The sequence below is a fragment of the Sus scrofa genome, chromosome 9, assembly GCF_054392235.1.
Source record: "Sus scrofa isolate SSC_HxYL_T2T_F1_AM1 chromosome 9, Sscrofa_HxYL_maternal_Yorkshire_Landrace_v2.0, whole genome shotgun sequence".
Taxonomy (NCBI): Eukaryota; Metazoa; Chordata; class Mammalia; order Artiodactyla; family Suidae; genus Sus; species Sus scrofa.
In genome coordinates, this window is record NC_139391.1 from 90,621,139 (window position 1) to 90,640,005 (window position 18,867).

An 18,867-nucleotide genomic window follows, 5' to 3' on the forward strand; every position below is an offset into this window, starting at 1 on the left:
TCTACCTCCCTTACCACCTATATAAAAATTAGAATTATGAAGTTAAATGGTAGTCACATCATCAAATACATGTTGAATGTGTTTATTTGAAATGGAAAAAAAAAAAAAAGAATACTTTTCATTGAAAAACTTGGCAAACTCACTTGACAAATGCTGGCTCCCAATTAGGATAGGTGACAGGCATACTCCATAAATTAAATCTGCGTCTCTGATGTTTTGACAACTATAGTTAAAGATAAAACTATTGAAAATTACACTCAGTTTGCAACAAATATTTTGTCATATGAACTTTTCACATACAAACTCATATAATTTATATTTAATTTTATGTCTTTTTGTCAAGGTTTCCTCTCTGTTTTAGGGGATCATGGGTAAAACGTGTGATGGGTACTGTGCTAGAGGATATTTGACGTTGCCCCACTATTTCCAAGGTGACCACACTGAGGCCTAGAAAGCAGAGGTGTCCAAGGTCCTAGAGCTAGTGACCAAAATGTAACTAAAAAAATCCCAGTTCTGAGCCCCACACCTGTGCTTTTTTTCCTATATTCTGCTGTCAAATTGAGGCAGAATATTAACTCAGGTAGTCAGTATAGGAACATGGGCTTTGATGCATTCTTTGACATGGCCATTGATTAACATTTGTGGCTTAAGGGCTCCAGGGAGTAACATCCCCACAGGCCTTGTTTATGATAGGGGGTGCACCTACGCCCGGATGGACATTAATCCCTAATCCCCCGTGACTCAGTTTACCAGAAGAAAAGGACAAAGAAACTATGAGACTTATGGACATTTCCATCCCTAAGACCCTATTGAACAAGAACCAATACGGGTAATTGAGCAAGGCCCATGGTAGAAAAAAAAAACATCTTTCTGGACCCCACCTTTAAGAGATAAAAGTCCCTATAGGACAACAGAGAAGGAGGCTCTTCTCCCCCTTCCCAGCAGCCCTGGGAGCTATTTGCTTTCCTTTAATAAAGACTTCACTTGCTTGTTGCCTGTGTGTTCACAGAGTTCATTCTTCGACTGCCATGAACAAGAACCCAGATTCTGGTATCATCTTTCCGGTATCAAAATTATGATGGGAATGTAAATTTCTACAGTTAAACCAAAAGTTTTTTAACTAGCACTTTATTACGTAAACATCTTAAAAATCGTTCTAATCTATAAACTGTAGAAATTACAGAATACTAAATCCCTAAGGTTTTCCAGCACGTAATGTTTTTCCTAACCTAGGCAGACTTAAGAGAGCGCTTTTAAGGTGAGCAAGCTTGAGGGAAGGAGAAGGAGAATGCTCGTCAGCAAGATCTTAATAATGAATTCTGAAACCAAAGTGCTTTCTTTCTCTGAGACAAGTTTCTCTTTCTTGTATTAAAAATCAAGGGTGTCCTAATTATAAAAGTAATTATACTAGTTATCTATTGCTGCACAGCAGATTATCCCCAAGTTTAGCATCTGTAAACAATAACATTTACTCTAGCATAGTTTCTGTGGTCAAAATCCAGGAACAGCTTAGCTAGGTGGTTTCCAACCTCTCCTGGGGTTGCAATCAAGCTACTGAGTGGGATTTCAGTCATCTGAAAGCTGTAGAATCTGCTTCCAAGCTGATGGTGTTTGTATGATTGGGTCACTGGAGATGGCTGTTCTCTTCCTCTCTGTACATTCCCTGTTCAACCAGGCCACCTGACACCTCACTCAATCTGACCTAACTTCCCTCCTAATCAGAGCCTAATCAGTAAATGCCTACTTAACCCCACCCCAGCTGGTGATTGTTCTAATCTTCAGATCAGAACTATCTCTACCAGGATAGTTTATTAATGGGGGGTGCCCCTCTGCAGGTTTTCCTGGTAACCAAAGAGCCAACCTGATGTCAATTCCCTCTGTAGCTGGTAACCTCCTTCTCCCACCCCCGATAATAAAGATTGCTGCCATGTCTTGCCCCTGTGTCCTGCCTTCTTTCAGCCACACACAATGGAGTGTTACTCCAGGACCTTGCTTCAAACATGTAAGCTCCCCCATCTGTTAAAGCCTGGATGACTGTGTCACTGACTCCCCCTCTTTCTTGTATCATGAGCCAAGGCAAGTACAGGGCTTGCAGGCCTGTAAGGTGCACCCCAACAGTAGTGAGTGGTGGGCCTCAGTTCCTTGCTGGCTTTTAACAAGAGGCTTGACCTCAGGGTCCTCTACTTAGACTGCCTGAGTTTCTTGATGATGTAACATCTGGCCTCCCCCAGAATCAGTGGTCTGAGAGAAAGGCAGCCCTGGAAGGAAGCCATCTTTTTTTAAATTTAATTTTATTTATTTTTTTGGTTTTTAGGGCCACACTTGCAGCATATAGAAGTTCTCAGGCTAGGGGTCAAATCAGCCACAGCTGCTGGCCTACCCAGCTCACGGCAATGCCGGATCCCCTACCCACTGAGCGAGGCCAGGGATCAAACCCTCATTCTCATGTCTACTAGTTGGATTCATTTCCTCTGTGCCGCAACAGGAACTCCCAGAAGCCATCTTTAATATTTGAAGTGACCTAACATATCATCCCTTATGCCATGTTCTACTGGTCACATGGACCAACCCTGACACAGTGTAGACAGGGATTGTATGAGGCTTGAATACCACCAGGTGGGGAGAATTGTGGAGGCTGGCTACCGCAGTAGTACTTGTCTCTATACTAAAATAGTTCCTGGATAGATTAAAACTAATGTTAAAATAATGAAAGCACTAAAAGACAAGGTAGGAAATATTTTTATAGCTGGCATAGGAAGAGTATGACACAAAAGCCAAAAAATCTGTTTGTGGCCGTTAAGTTAACATTTTTTCTATATTGAAAGATAAGTACATGAATAATGAACACTAAATGTATGTGGGATCAGAACTTCAAAAGATTGTGAGAATGTATTTTCAATAAAAATAACAACAATAGAAATGAGCAAAATTGGAAAAATGTGAGTGAAGAGGCACTCAAAAGAATCAATGTGGAAAGCTGCTCAAACTTACTGTTAATTGGAAATGCATAAAACAGTGCATATTTTATTCTCTGGGTTAGAAAAAATTACTAAATCAATAATAGTATGGAAAAAACTAGGTTCTTTTGCAAATGGCCTTTAAAAGAGTTAAAATCTAACAAATATTGAGATTAAAATATGTATATTCTTTGAGCACTTCTAACCTAGAAACCATTCCGCAGGTGCACCCACAGGCATAAGTGCAATGTCCACTCTATCAGTAATAAATCTGGAATGAATTAAGATATTCTTAAAATGTTTATTCTAAAATGTCTATAAGAGGAGTTCCCTTGTGGTGCAGTGGGTTAAGGATCTGGTGTGGTGTCACTGCAGTAGCTCAGGGTTATGCATGCCATGGGCATGGCTAACAAAAAAAAATATATGTATGAGAAGGGAACTAGTTAAATAAATTATGATAAATCCATATCAGCAAATTTGGTAGGCTCAAATTTGTTCAAATCATTAAAGAAAATACGAGTTTAAAATAATGTATTTCTCCATTAATAAAAACTATGTGTGTATGTAATATACCTTTATAATTACACAGAAAGTGAATAATATTCTTTAATAATTGTTATTCCTGCATAAGTCTTGGACAGGGCGGAGAAAATGAAAGCAGAAGGAGAATTTTCTCTTTTTTACTCTGTATACTTAGATTTCTTTAGAGAGAGCAAGCGATATCTTTTTAATTTAAAAAAATTAATACTTTTTTTTGGAAAATATAAATAAGCTTTCAGAAGAAAGTATATTGCATAGTATTCTGCCACAGAAATGAGGACTTCTGATGATTTTATATTTTTACAAATATGGTTTTCCTTAATTCTTTAGAAAATTAACTCCATTCTGTAATCACCTTTTTATCCTGCTCCTTATTATTAAGTAGTGTTTGATACCATTTTACCATATCATGATTTTAAAATATATAAATTGTCCTTGGTATGGATGGGACATAATTTAATTCTTTATGTTCGACATAAAGTATTTTATAAAGTTTTCTTTTAAAAACAACCATTTAAAAAATCGTTACATAAGTCTTTGTTCATCTTATGGTTGGGGAAAAAAATAGAATTTGGGTCAAGGGATTTGAATAATTTTAACACAATGTGGTCTTATTTTCTGAATTTGCATTTGTGCATTTACCTCCTTGGCAATCATTTCAATAAGAAATTTTAAAATTATCTGTTAACCTTTAAAAATAGGAAAGTTCAAACTTCTGGAATTCAGCAGATCCAATTTGTAAAATTGCAGAAGTGAGGGAAATGAAAATATTTCCTTGTCAAGCCAAGAAAACCAGCAGTCTGGAAACATGTCAGGTCCTGCATGGCTATAGAATTGGCTGTTTTGAGCCAACGTGGTATCACCAACTGAGTTGATTCATCTGACCTCACCTTCTCCCTGCTAATGGCAATTGTTTCTTTACACTCTACTCTGTTCTTTTGAAAAATGGTAGGCTGAGAGTTCCCTTCCTTTTTTTCCATAAGTAAAAGGGCCATGGCAGTAGAGAGGAAGTAAAACATTTCTTTCATGGAAAACAACTTTTTAGAGCGAATCTTTATATACCTAAAATCTCTCTTCCTTGGTTTGGTGTGGGTTTCAGCTATATATTGATGTATAACAAAGAAAAAATGTATAGTTTATGGACTGAATAGAAACTAAGCACACCTGTGTGATCTGAGCACAAATGAAGTGAATGTGAGCAGAGTCCCTGCCCCCAGCCTCGACCTCTACCTCCTTGAGGTAAATCATCCTGGGTTCTGACAGCACAGGCTCATTTTGCCTGTATTTGAAGTGGCTGCATGCAGCATTATTTTGCTAATGCCTTCAGCTTTACCTTGTTTTTCTGTCATTTTTTGTGTTTAGTTCTTTTCTGGTACGTGATTAAGTGGACACAGTCTACAAACAATAATACACCACCCTTTCAGCAAGAACATGAGCACATTATTTTTTTAATGAGTGAAAATGTTGCATGATTTTGACACAGAATAATTATGAGGTGCGCATCTGCTCATCAGAGGTAGTTTTGGAACACACGTTTTTCCTCACAGCAGTCATTACAGAAAAAAAAAAATGCCTTCTCTGAAGGAGTAGTCCCATTTTATAGGGGCAAAATAGGTTTTTAAATTAAATTATAGATTACCATGGCTTCAATTGAGTGTCCTTTGTGCCCACATTTTGCTTTTTTTCAATTTTTATTTTTTTGTCTTTTTAGGGCTGCACTGCTGCATATGGAGGTTCCCAGGCTAGGGGTCTAAACAGAGCTGTAGCCACTGGCCTACACCAGAGCCACAGCAACACCAGATCCGGACCGCATCTGTGAACTACACCACAGCTCACTGCAATGCCGGATACTTAACTCACTGAGCAAGGCCAGGGATCGAACACACAACTTATGGTTCCTAGTTGGATTCATTTCCCTTGTGCTACAACAGGAACTGTCCGCATTTTGCTTTTGCTGTGTAAGCAGAGGAGTGGAAAGATGAACTTGGAATTGGTTGGCTTGAGCTTGGAGGCCCCATTCTGTCATTAATTAACTGTTTAACTAATTAGCAAGTCACTAAATGCTTGGTATTTACTCTGCTTAATGGTAAAATATGGGCTTGGACAAGACTGGTCCTTAAACTGCGATGTCACTGTTCACAAAATCCCAAATTACAAGCAAAACTCTGTTTTCTTTAGATTCCCAGATTCTTCAGTCTGTGACCTAATTAGGCTGGATTGCTGGTTCTTAAATCTCAGCACGCATCAGGATCACCCAAAGGGCTTAAAATTGGTTGCAGACCACCCCTTCCCCTCCCTCCACTGAGTTTCTAACTCAGTAGGTCGAGTCAATCTGAGGTCAATGGATGATAACGGATCTTCCTGGTGTCAGGACCACAGGAGAACCACCCTGCCAGATGGTTACCAAGGTCCACTCCTGTGCTGACTTCTGCAGTCCATTAGGTCTTCAACAGAGGAGGTGAGTTGTATTTTGCTCATCTCTGTATCTTTCATCTCCATTCAGCACAGCTTGGCAGGAAGTGGGTCTTTTAGAAATGTTTAAAAGCATAAATGAGCAAATGTGCCTTAAGAACTCCTTTTTCAAGGGTTGATCATAAATTCATCCTAATGTGTTCCTATGCCTTCTTTCGAAAATCCAGCATTGGGACTATAGCCTGACTGCCACTTAGAATCTGATTCATGTACTAGGTGGAAATCCATCATTATAGATTGTGCTTTTCTTTGAAACTGAGCTAATAAAATGTGGAGCTATAATTTATAACACGATTTGACCCTATCCTTTATTTCCAAAAGAAGCAAAAATACTTTCTCACGAGAATTGTCTAGACTCAAAATAGTACATTGTGAATGTTGACCACACAATTTTGATCAACTATGAACCCCTCAGCCTACCCTCTCCATCCTAGAGCAGGTCTAAGAAAAGGAAACTACCACAGGTCTAAAGCACTAGTTTCCAAACTTTTATCATGCATCAGAATCATCTGGAGGGTGTGTTCATTACAGGTTGTTGACAATAATGCCAGAGTTTCTGACTCAGTACACCTGGGGTAAGACCTGAGGATTCGCATCTCTAACAAGTTCCTAAGTCATGCTGCTCCTGCTGGACCAGTGACCACACACTGAGAACAACTGGGCTAAAACCCAGTTGCCAGCTGGTTTCTAAACCCTTAGTAATAGGTATCTTGGAGCAACCTAGAATAGACCTTTATTTTAGACTAACTCAAAAACTATTGAATTTCTATAATTTCTTCCCTATGATCTCAGAGAGGCAGCAGTGGGTGATGGCTTGAATCGAGATCTAAATTCTCTGCTTAGGAATTGAACCTGCGCAGCCTGGAGGAAAACCACGAGTCTAGCCACTAGACCAGCTAGAGGTCTAGAAGCAGAATTGCCCTGATTTTTGCCCCCTGCTGAAAGCAAAAAATGTTTCGAGAAGGCAAAGATGATGAAAACAGGTATAAAGTTTATTGTGAGAGTCACAGCAAAACATGTGGGAGAGCACACAGAGAAGTAGTTTAAGTCAGAAGCAAAGAAATAATATACACCCTAAAGTGGGGGGGTCTCCATGAGTGAGGAGCACCCCTGAGAGGTGATTTAAATCACTTATAAAGGACAGTTCTTCTGGGCCTTTGTTTACCTTTGCCAATGGTTTTATTTCTCACACCTGACTGGACACAGGACCCTCCCATATATGCGTGCACATCTTTTGGAAAGATGAATTCCAGAGCAAAGTGTGCGGGGATGGTATCAGGCCTTATTATGGTCTGGCACCCTTCCCCCTTTCTTACCCCTAGGAGCCTTCCTGAACATGTGAAATTGGGGCGTTCTTCTTGACCCCAGGAGTGATTGAAATGGTCATCTTTTTACTCCAGCAGAGCTCAGCTCCTGCAATTAACTTTCTCCTTGAGGTGTCAGAGAGAAGCAAGGCTCAATTTAGTTGGCTTAACAAGTTCCATCTGTTCTCAGCCCAGGGGCCCACTTGCCTCCTACCTCACCTAGCTCTCTCAAATTCCTGTCTCCTCTGATATAATAAGGTATTCTTAAGAGGTATGAGAGAGTTTGAAACATTTCAATTCAGACAGTTTTGACTTCTTCCAATAGGAAAAAATCCTTTGAGTCAATCCTGGAACATTTCTTATCATTCTCTTTCCTCTCAAATAGGAAAACCCGATGGTTTTCTAAGGTGTAGACCCCAGATCAGCAGCTAGAAATGAGAATTGTCAGGATCCACATGAGACCTGCTAAATCAGAAAGTCTGGGGGTAGACCCAGCGATCTGTTTTAAAAGCCCTTCTGGTGATTCTGACAGATTCTGGTGATTCTGGCATGGTTAGGTTTAAGAACCTAACTCAAACTTCGGGTGTCAGATTACCTTGGAACATATCCCTAAAATGACATAAGGGTAGGAGGACATTTAGAACAAAGGCAGGACTGGGCTTTGGCACAAGATAAGTGGTTAGTGAGATGATTAGTTTCACTATTATTTTTTAAGCCTTGACCAGAGACTGGAGAATATCTCTGAGGTCAAAATGACCTGGCGTGCTTCAGTAAGGGGTTTTGTTTTTTTCTTTTCTGATTTAAGAGGATAGAAGATGTCAATGCCATGCCATGTAGCTATAGAAATGGTTGTAAGCTAATGTGAACTCATTCCCAAGTGCCTGGAAACACCTTCTGAAGTTACCTTTCTTCTAAAAACTTTTCTTTCCCTCAATTTCTTATCTTCTTATTGGGCAATGAAATGACAATGTATTCAGTGGTTTTTTTTTTTTTTCCCCTTTCTTTTTTTCTCTTCTTTTCATTAGCTTATCAATAAGCACAGTAACAGATTTTGCAGTAGCAAGCAGCAGCTTTTCTAAATGGAATCTGAGAGATGAGTTTTCTCAAAATCTTCTGGATCACAGAGAGGACCATAGGGAAATAGAGCAAGAAAAGATGAATTTTACATGTACATGCATATGGTGGTCTCGATAGGATTCCATTTAGGCTAACCAGCTTGTAAGCAAAATATTTAAAAATTTTGATGGCATATTAATGGTGAGGATTAAAAAAAACAACAGATGAAATATCTGATCATTTATCTTTCTTTTGGCCAAATCTTAAAGCTTTTCCATGGATTTAGAAAATCTGTTTATTTTGCCAATATAGCCTCTAGTCTTTTGTTCACATTAAAATAAATGTTAAATGTAAATACAAAAACATATTAGAAAATTGAAATATTAGGGGGAAATTTCCTCCCCCTTTCGGTAAACAAAGATACTCACTTTAGGATGATGCGGAACAGACTAGATTTAGATTTAACTTATTTTTTTACAGTAAATAGAGTCTAAACATTGTTCTCTGTCTCTCTTTGCATCAAAACATATTTAACATTATAGCATGAACATACTAAATGGCATCTGAAATACTGTGAACTGTGACAATGGTCTGGGAACTATTTACAAGTGCATTTTAAAATTCCAGATATTTGGAGTTCCCGTTGTGGGGCAGTGGAAACCAATCCGACTCGGAACCATGAGGTTGCATGTTCAATCCCTGGCCTCACTAGTGGGTTAAGGATCCAGCATTGCTGTGAGCTGTGGTGTAGGTCTCAGACTTTGTTAGGATCTGGTGTTGCTGTGGCTGTGTTGTAGGCCAGCAGCTATATCTACGCCTCTGATTAAACCCCTAGCTTGGGAACCTCCATATGCCATGGGTTTGGCCCTAAAAAGGACAAAAGACAAATAAATAAATTAATTAAATTCCAGACATTTGAGTTTTTCTAATGTATTGTGGTTACTGCTTCCTAGCTTAATTTCATGCACAGTATGATTTTGGAGCTTTCAAGTTTATGAAGACTTGTTTTACAGCTCCTCGTTTAGGCTGTCTTGGTAAATGTACCACATGCTCTTGAAAATAATGTGTAATCTACAGGTGATGTGTGTAATGTTCTGTAAACATCAGTGAGGTCATCGTTGTTGATGGTATTGTTCAGAGAACCTGTCTGTAATTATTTCTTTGCCCATTGTTTGTATCCATTGCCGAGAAAGGGATATTAAAATCAAGCCTGATCATAAACTGTTCATTTCTCTCTTTAATTTGACCTATTTTGCTTCATATATCTGGAAGGTCTATCATCAGATGCATACACATTTTTTTTACGTTTTTGTCATGAATTAGATGATTTTTCCTTATGAAATGGTCCTCTTTACCTCCAGTAATGACTGTGTTGAGGTGTACTTGATTTAATGGTACAGCCACTCCACCATTTGAAGGCATACTGTTTGCATGCCCTATCTTTTTTTCATTCATGTACTTTAAACCTGTGTCTTTACATTTCAAGTGCGACTGTTCACAACATAACTGAGTCCTGCTTTAAAAAAAAAATGCACCATGATAATTTCTCCTTTAAAAGGTGTGTTTAGTTCATTGTTGGTATCGCTGAATTTAAGTCTACAACTTTAGAATTTTTTTCCTATTTGTCCCATCTATTTTTTAGTCCTCTTTTCATCTTATCCTGCCTACTTTTAGAATTAATTGAATACTTTTTAAAATTCCATTTTAATTTATCGCTTTCTCGTTATACCTCTTTATCTTTTTAGTGATGGCTCTAGTGGTTTCAGTTTATTGTTAAACTTTGCATGAAATATAAGTGGCTTGTTACCAAGAGGTCTGTCTACCCTCTCCCCCATCCTTTGTATAATAGTTATCATATGGGAGTTCCCATCGTGGCGCAGTGGTTGACGAATCTGACTAGGAACCATGAGGTTGCGGTTCAATCCCTGCCCTTGCTCAGTGGGTTAACGATCCGGTGTTGCCGTGAGCTGTGGTGTAGGTCACAGACGTGGCTCGGATCCGTTGCTGTGGCTCTGGCGTAGGCAGGCAGCTACAGCTCTGATTCGACCCCTAGCCTGGGACCCTCCATATGCCGTGGGAGCGGCCCAAGAAATGGCAAAAAGACAAAAAAAAAAAAAAAAGTTGTCATATACTTTACCTCTACAAAGGTTATATACTACTAAATACAATACTATTACTTTTGGTTTTGAACAGTTCTATGTATTTTTTTAATTAAAGAAAAACTTGTTTATACCTACCCATTTATTGGCCATTTCTAGTGCTCCTCTTTCCTAAATATCTGAGTTTTCATTGGATATCATTTCTTTTCTTTATACAAAAGAAAAATCCTATTTTTACAATATCTGGAGGTGTAGATCTCCTGACAAGTTATCCTAGCTTATTTTTATTTGAAAATGTCTTTATTTTGCTTTCATTATTAAAGAATATTTTCACTGAATGTAGTGTTCTGGGATTGCAGTTTTTATCTTTCAGTGCTAAAAAATCTTGTTCCTCTGTATTCCAACCGCTATCTTCCATGGCACATGGAAATTTCTAAGCTAGGAGTCGAATCAGAGCTACAGCTGCCAATCTACACCATAGCCACGGCAACGCCAGATTGGAGCTGCATCTGTGACCTACACCAATGCTCAAGGCAACACTGGATCCTTAACCCCCTGAGCAGGGCCGGGGATCAAACCTGTAACCTCATGGTTCCTAGTCAGATTCATTTCTGCTGTGCCACAAGGGGAACTCCAACCTCCATTTTTCTGATGAGAGGTATGTGTGTGTGTGTAGTGGAGAGGGGGTGGTTGTGGGGGAGGTGGTGCCAATCATTGTTGTGGAACTTCCCCAAGCCATATATATATATTAGATTACCATCTCTGTTAGGTATTAGTTACTTTGGCAGAAGTAGGAAAAATCTGCTGTTTTGTAAAAATCATATATTTATACATTTTTTTTAAGGGGGAGTGGGATACACTCACCAAGTGCCCTTCTCTTCCTTCAAGTGTCACTCCCTCTCACCTCCCTTTGCTGTGCCCTCCAGTATCTCCCTGATCTTTCGTCACTCTCCAGTGCCTTCAAGGGATTATTTTTGTAATTTTCTATTTGTTATCTATGAAGTGTTTGGTCTTAGAGAAATTACTTAGCCATCACGAGAAGCAGGGTCTTGAACAATGAATTCTTGTAGAAATCTTACTGATCAGCCCCATGTTCCATCTTGCAACTTGCAGCTATAGTTACACAAAACCCACACCTGTCCTTGTTCATTTATATGTTTACCAGATGTAAGCTTTTTCAACTCTGTTACATTTGTCTTCTAAAACTCAGGAAAGGCTGTGGCTTCCACATCTGGAGAGCTAATTTAAGGATCAATTTATCGTTACTGTTAGCAGCTTAGAGTGAGGTTTGGTTTGCTCCCAAAATCAAGAGTGATCTAAGAGATGACAAAGGAGAGCATGTGTCTGCTATGAACTTGGCATTTGACTCTACCACACGCAAATAATAATTTACATTCTGCACCATTCCAGATCCTAGTCAACAGTATGGAGGAAAGTCAGGTAACTCATGTTCAACCTCTTTGCTCACAGCTCCAAAGAGAAGGCTCTGGTTCCAGAAATCCTTCACCTTACATTCCCATTCCCATTAGGTATTAGTTACTTCGACAAAAGTAAGAAAAATCTAATGTTTTGTAAAAATCATTGTGGGCTCCATAGGCCAAAAAAAATCTCTATTAAAACTTAATCAGTTGGAGTTCTCATTGTGGTTCAGTAGGTTAAGGACCCCATGTTGTCTCTGTGAGGATGTGGGTTATATTCCCGGCCTTGCTCAGTGGGTTAGGGATTTGATGTGGCTGTGGCTTCGGCATAGGCCAGAAGCTGCAGCTTTTATTCGTCCCCTAGCCTGGGAACTTCCATAGATGGCAGGTGTGGCCATAAAAACAAACAAACAAAAATTAATCAGGAGGGCAGCCATGCTCACCACCATTAAAAATTAATAATCAGAGACTAGGAATTTATGCTGCCATGAGAATACCTTTGGGTCTTTATTTATATCACAAAATTAACATCACAGTGAATGAGCATCAGTATCAGCCATGGGAGAGGGGAGAGTTTTCAGGCCTCTGATAGGTTTTAAAGTTGCCTGTAACAATACAAAACTATTATAACTTCTTATGTTCTAGTTGATAGGGAAAAAACCGACAAAATTAAAACTATTGGCATATTTTCCAGCAATATCAGTATCACCTCTATTGGCAGCTTGTTCAAAGCACTTAAAGATAATGATGATAAGACACTTTAGAAATCGATTGTGGGTTTCATTATATCCTAGAACTTTTCCAGTAATTCACTGTTTTCTGATGTATGCTTTCTTGAAGTATGGTATCAAGATATAAGGATACCACAATCTGTACTGGTCACAGTTCTACCAGAGACAGAACCAGTAGGATGTATAGATATAGAGAGACACAAACACACATGGGAAATACACACTATCTTGCGTGGAAGCCACGTGAAAGAACAAAATTGCATTATTTAATCCCATTTTAAAGTGCCACAGATGCTATGAATTCATTTTCTCTTCAGGTCAAAATAAAATTCCCAAGCTGTCAAGGAAAATCTATAATATGGATATTATAACCTTTTCATTCTTATAACAGTTTTGGCAGACTATGTATATGTTCCAAGTCTACAGAAACATGGTGTGGGGACAAGTGCATCAGATTGGGATTCAAAAGACAATGGTCTCTTTGTTTTCATTCTCTTGTCACATTTCTTCTTGCAAAATGAGAGGATTTAGACACAGTGACCTCTAAGAACACAGATCTAAGTGTCCATGATTCCCTAATTCCATACATAGGAGTCGAGACGAAGAGATGCTCCAGAACTGCCTCTGACCTCCTTGAACCTCATCTATGGACTCTCAAAATAATGAATGGTTGTAATTGAAAAATTTCTTCTTCTTTTTTTTTTTTTAAGTCTTTTTAGGGCCACACCTGTGGCATATGGAGTTTCCCAGTCTAGGGGTCAAATCGGAGCTACAGCTGCTGGCCTACACCATGGGATCCAAGCTGAGTCTGCAACCTACACCACAGCTCATGACAATGCCAGATCCTTAGTCCGCTGAGCAAGGCCAGGGATCGAACTGCATTGTCATGGGTTTATTGGGTTTGTTACCGCTGAGCCATGGTGGGAACTCCCAAAATCACAATTTTTAGATGCTCAATCGAATATATAAAGCAACTGACAAATTCCTCTACCACCCTGTGGTTAAAAGTAATTATTTAAAGTCCAATGTTAATTCCTAAAATTGTTTTAGTTAAAGTCCAAAGCCATGTCCATTTTTCCCCTATGTATATAAAAAAGTTATTTTCCATATACAATGACCAACAAAGTTTCAAGCAAATAAACTCCTAGGAGATTTTTTTTTTTATGATTTGTGTATTTTTTTAAACGTGGGGAAAGTAGTCTTGTTCTTCCAATCATGCTGAAAATAAAGAATGATTCTAATAGTGAAAGATTTGTAAATGAAATCAATAGATGCCTCCAAAGACTGGACTGCAAAGTATGATAGAAATGTGTGCATTCGGGAAAATTACATAGAACTCATGAAAGAATGTGCTGCTTCTGGAAAAAAAAAAAAAAAAAAAAAAAAAAGGTGGGGGGAACAATAGGAGCCAGCTGGCAAGAGACTGCCTAATGGTGGTATCAAAGTAACTCAGGCAACTAGTTATTGCCAGACAGCCCCACACCCACGTGAAATGTATATGCCATTGTCAATATCAGAGTCCCCTACTAGCATCTCTCTTTTGTCCTGGGGCCATTGTTCTTTACTCAGACATGTTTTTGCAGTGGAAAAATGAAGAGGAGGAGTTCCTGTCAAGGCTCAGTGGTCAAAAACCCAACTAGTATCCATGACGATGTGGTTCGATCCCTGCCCTCACTCAGTGGGTTAAGGATCCAGCGTTGCCTGTGAGCTGTGGTGTAGGTCGCAGACACAGCATGGATCTGGTGTGGTTGTGGCTGTGGCTGGCAGCTATAGCTCCGATTAGCTCCATATGCCTCAGGTGTGGCCCTAAAAAGCCAAAAAAAAAAAAAAAAAAGAGAGAGAGAGAAGAAGAGGAAATGGAACTCAGGGTCTAGAGAATTGAAGGGACAGGAAAAGGAAGAATTGAGGCCGATTCAATAAAGTGCCTTTTCCAGTGACCCACTTAATATTGGTACCACTTTGTTAGATGACCTTAGAACCGGGTACTACTTCATAAAAATAATAGCTCATTTTCCAAGAAATGTGAAGGAGTTTAGATAAATCACTGTACCTCTCTGTTTTTAAAAACAAAGGTAATAAACTTGATTTGTCCAACACAATTAACCAAGTAAGGATTATGGCTTCTTAGCTCTCATTAGGGAAGGCCACCATGTTCTCTACTATACCACTCATGCTACACATATTAGTGTCTATGTGGATGAATTGAGTTTTCTTCACTTTATGAAAACTGAGAAAGAATTTTAAAAGTAAAGCACATAGTGCTAAAGATCCAATTTTTGAAACTTAATTGGAATGTTTAGAGATGGTGCTGTTCCCCAGAGCCAAACACAAAACATTTAATTCACTCTGGCAAAACACGGAGGAAACTAAGTATAACTTCATGCCCTACTTTTTAAAAAATTTGATCTCAGATTTCCCGCTGTGGCTCAGCAGCAGTAAACCTGACTACTATTCATGAGGATGCGAGTTCAATCCCTGGTCTTGCTCAGTGGGTTAAGGATCCAGTGCTGCCATGAGCTGTGGTGTAGGTCGCAGATGCAGCTCAGATCCGGTGTTGCTATGACTGTTGCGTGGACCAGAAGCTGCAGCTCTGATTAGACCCCTAGTATGGGAACATCCATATCCCACAGGTGTGGCCCTAAAAAGCAATAATAATAATAATAATGATAAAATAAAAAATTTGATCTCTTACAGGCCATCTTCCAGCAGGATTTTCACAGAAAATGCTAGAAAACATGGACACACACACACACACACACACTCATAAAAGAGCTCTGAAGTTATTATTTTGGTAGGTAAATGAGGGGTCAGATGAAAAAGCGATCACAGAATCCACCCCAGGGGAATGAAGGGGGATAGAATAATATACTTAATTCTACATGGAAGCAGAGGCAAGCCACAGACAATTTGGGCTTTGAACCAAGTGGGAAGGAGGATAATCAGAGAAAGACTCAAAGATCGATATTTAATTAAAAAGCATAAAAGTATTGCAGTTAGGAAGCATTTTTCATATCAGTTTGGTGTGATAGTTCCAGACTTAGAGCAATAAAGGTTTGAGATGAGTTTATTCTACTCAAATTGTGGAAACTCAAATTAGCTTAAGCAGTGATGAAGAAGAGCTAAAACTTAATCGATTAAAGTCTCTAATTGGCCTTAAGTATTAATTTTTCCTTGAACTTCTAGGTCGCTTATCTTATTTAAAATTAATTTGTGTTTCTGTTACCATGAATAGCCTTGAAACCTATATCTTAGGTAGTCACATACAGGAGAAACCTAGCTCTTTATTACAAGGCAGCTAGTGCAACACCATTCACCTAGGGTTTCTACCAACTTTAGACCAGTAACCAGAGGCTTGAGCAGTGCTGGCGTCAAAAACACACCTAAAACTAATGCCATAGGCAACTGGTGCAGACCCCACAAAGGAGATGAATGAAAGCTGCTTACAGATTGTTTTCCTATTTGTACTGTACCAAATCACCACACAAGTAGTGGCTTAAAATCACACGAATTTACTATTTTACTGTTGGCGGCCAGAAATCTAGAGTGGCTCAGCAGAGCTTTGTTGTTGTGGATGCTTTAGGGAAGAATTCAGATCCTTGCCTTTTTCACCTTGTAGGCACTGCCTGCACTCCTTGACTAATGGTTCCTTCCTCCAACCTCAAAGCCAGCAGCATGGCTCTGTTCCGAGCATGCCTACTCTCCCTCTTACATGTTGCTGGTGACCACAATATGATTTCATTACACCTGGGTAATCCAGAATAATCTTCCCATCTCAGAATTCTTAGTTCAATTACATCTGCAAAGCCCCTTTGCCGTGTAAGTAACATATTCACAGGTTCTGGAGATAAGGATGTGGGTTGTGTGTATGGAATTAGTCAATCTACAACAATGGTCAAAATGCCAATCAGAATATAGAGAAGCTTGGTTATCTGTGTTCATTCACAATGAGCTAAGAGGAAAAAGAAATTATTAGTCCAGGATACTTTAAATCAGCCTTAATTAAGTCAAAGGAATAGAAGTTCCTAGGCAAAGATTCTTAAGAAAAACATGGAAAGAAAAATAGAAATGTGCTGAAGCAACTGATGCCACGAATTCCCATCACTAGGTTAGTCATTAGTATGTGTTCAGAAAGAAATGAAGAAAGAGAACGATGTTTAGCCTTTATTTAGTGTAAAAAATAATTTAAATCTGCATTTAGTCTGTTCCTTATCCTCCTAGAGTGAGTATCTTTGTTTACTAAGGGGGAAGGAAATTTCCCCTAATATATCAATTTTCTAATTTTTTTATATTTATATTTAACATTTGTTTTATTAGCAAAGCCCTAAGTATTGTTGACCTTAGAATTATTTTGTCTTATGGAAAACGGTGTTTGTGAACCTATTTGTTTTGGAGAATAATGTTCATCTAAAGTTGTGAACAATGTTTGTCTTAGGAGGTTGAATTTGTTTACCAGCCTCCTGATAACTGCTGCAACTTCACTGATTTTACCAGATGCAACCCAGCCAATTAAAAACAAAAAAGTTTAGCCATTTAAATTAGACAAGTATCTCATGGCCTTCTTATTTGTAAAACTTGATTTTGCAAGTAAACATTGTTGGTTTTTAAGAGTTAATTTTCATTTATAAAAGCAGTTTTTTAAAAAAACAACATAAAATTATTTATTCCTTAGTAACACAGTATTTCCACATCTTCTGATCCTTTTATCTACTCTTTTAATAGTGTGCAATTGAATCTTAAACATAGATTCCAGTTATCCCGTATCTGTTCTTTTTTCATATATTTGAAAATTTTCTAAAAATGAAAAAATATGAACTATTCTTATAATTATTCTAAAATATATGTTTAAAACTATGTTTTAGAATCTGATGGTGCTTTACTTCTTTCATTGCCAAATGAAAAATATTGAAAGTTCCATAATGTAACTTTTCAGATTCTTTTCCCATACAGTTTATTACACATAATTGAGTAGATTTTCCTGTGCTTGGTTACCTTGCTACCTATTTTATGGGTAGTAGTTACCTATTGGTAACTTGTTGGTCCTTGTTACCTATTTTATGTATAGTAGTGTGTATATGTTAATCCCAACCTCCTAATTTATCCTTCCCCCCAGCATTTCCCCTTGATAACCATAAGTTTGGTTTTGAAATCTGTGAGTCTGTTTCTGTTTTGTGAATAAATTCTTTTGTGTCATTTTTTAAAATCAGATTCCACATATTAGTGATATCATATGGTATTTGTCTTTGACTTACTTTACCTAGTGTGCTAATCTCTAGATCCATCCACATTGCTGCCAATGGTATTATTTCATTCTCTTTCATGGCTGAATAATATTCCATTGTATCGATGTAACACATCTTCTTTATCCATTCCTCTGTTAATGGATATTTAGGTTGCTTCCACGTCTTAGCCATTATACCTAGTGCTGCAGTGAACACTGATGTGCATATATTTTTTCAAATTATGGTTTTCTCCAGTTATATGGCTGGGCATGGGATTGCTGGATCATATGGTAGTTCTTTATTTAGTTTTTTTTTTTTTTTCCACCCTTTCAGCTGCACTTGAAACATATGGAAATTCCCAGGCCAGGGGTCGAACTGGTACTTCAACCTAGACATGCCCACTGTGCCACAGTGGGAACTCTCCATATTTAGTTTTTTAAGGAACCTCCATACTCTCTCAATACTTTTTTTTTTTTTTTTTTTGTCTTTTGTCCTTTTATGGAGGTTCCCAGGGTAGGGGTCTAATTGGAGCTGTAGCTGCTGGCCTACACCAGAGCCACAGCAAAGTCAGATCCGAGCCGCATCTGCAACCTACACCACAGCTTATGACAACGCCGGATCCTTAACCCACTGAGGATCAAACCAAGATCTATCATTGCCAGGGATTGAACCCGCAACCTCTTGACTCCTAGTGGGATTCGTTTCTGCTGCACCAAGACGGAACTCCCATACTCTCTCAATATTGATTGCACCAATTTACATTCCCACTACAGGAATGTGGGAAAGTTCCCTTTTCTCCACACCCTCTCCAGCATTTTTTGTAGACTTTTTGATGATGGCCTTTCTGACTGGTGTGAGGTGATACTTCATTGTAGTTTTGATTTGCATTTCTCTTATAGTTAATGATGTTGAGCATATTTTCATGTTCTTTTTGGTCATCTGTCTTTGGAGAAATTACTCTTTAGATCCTCTGCTGGAGTTCCCGTCATGGCTCAGTAGTTAACGAATCTGACTAGGAACCGTGAGGTCACGGGTTTGATCCCTGGCCTTGCTCAGTGGGTTATGGATCCA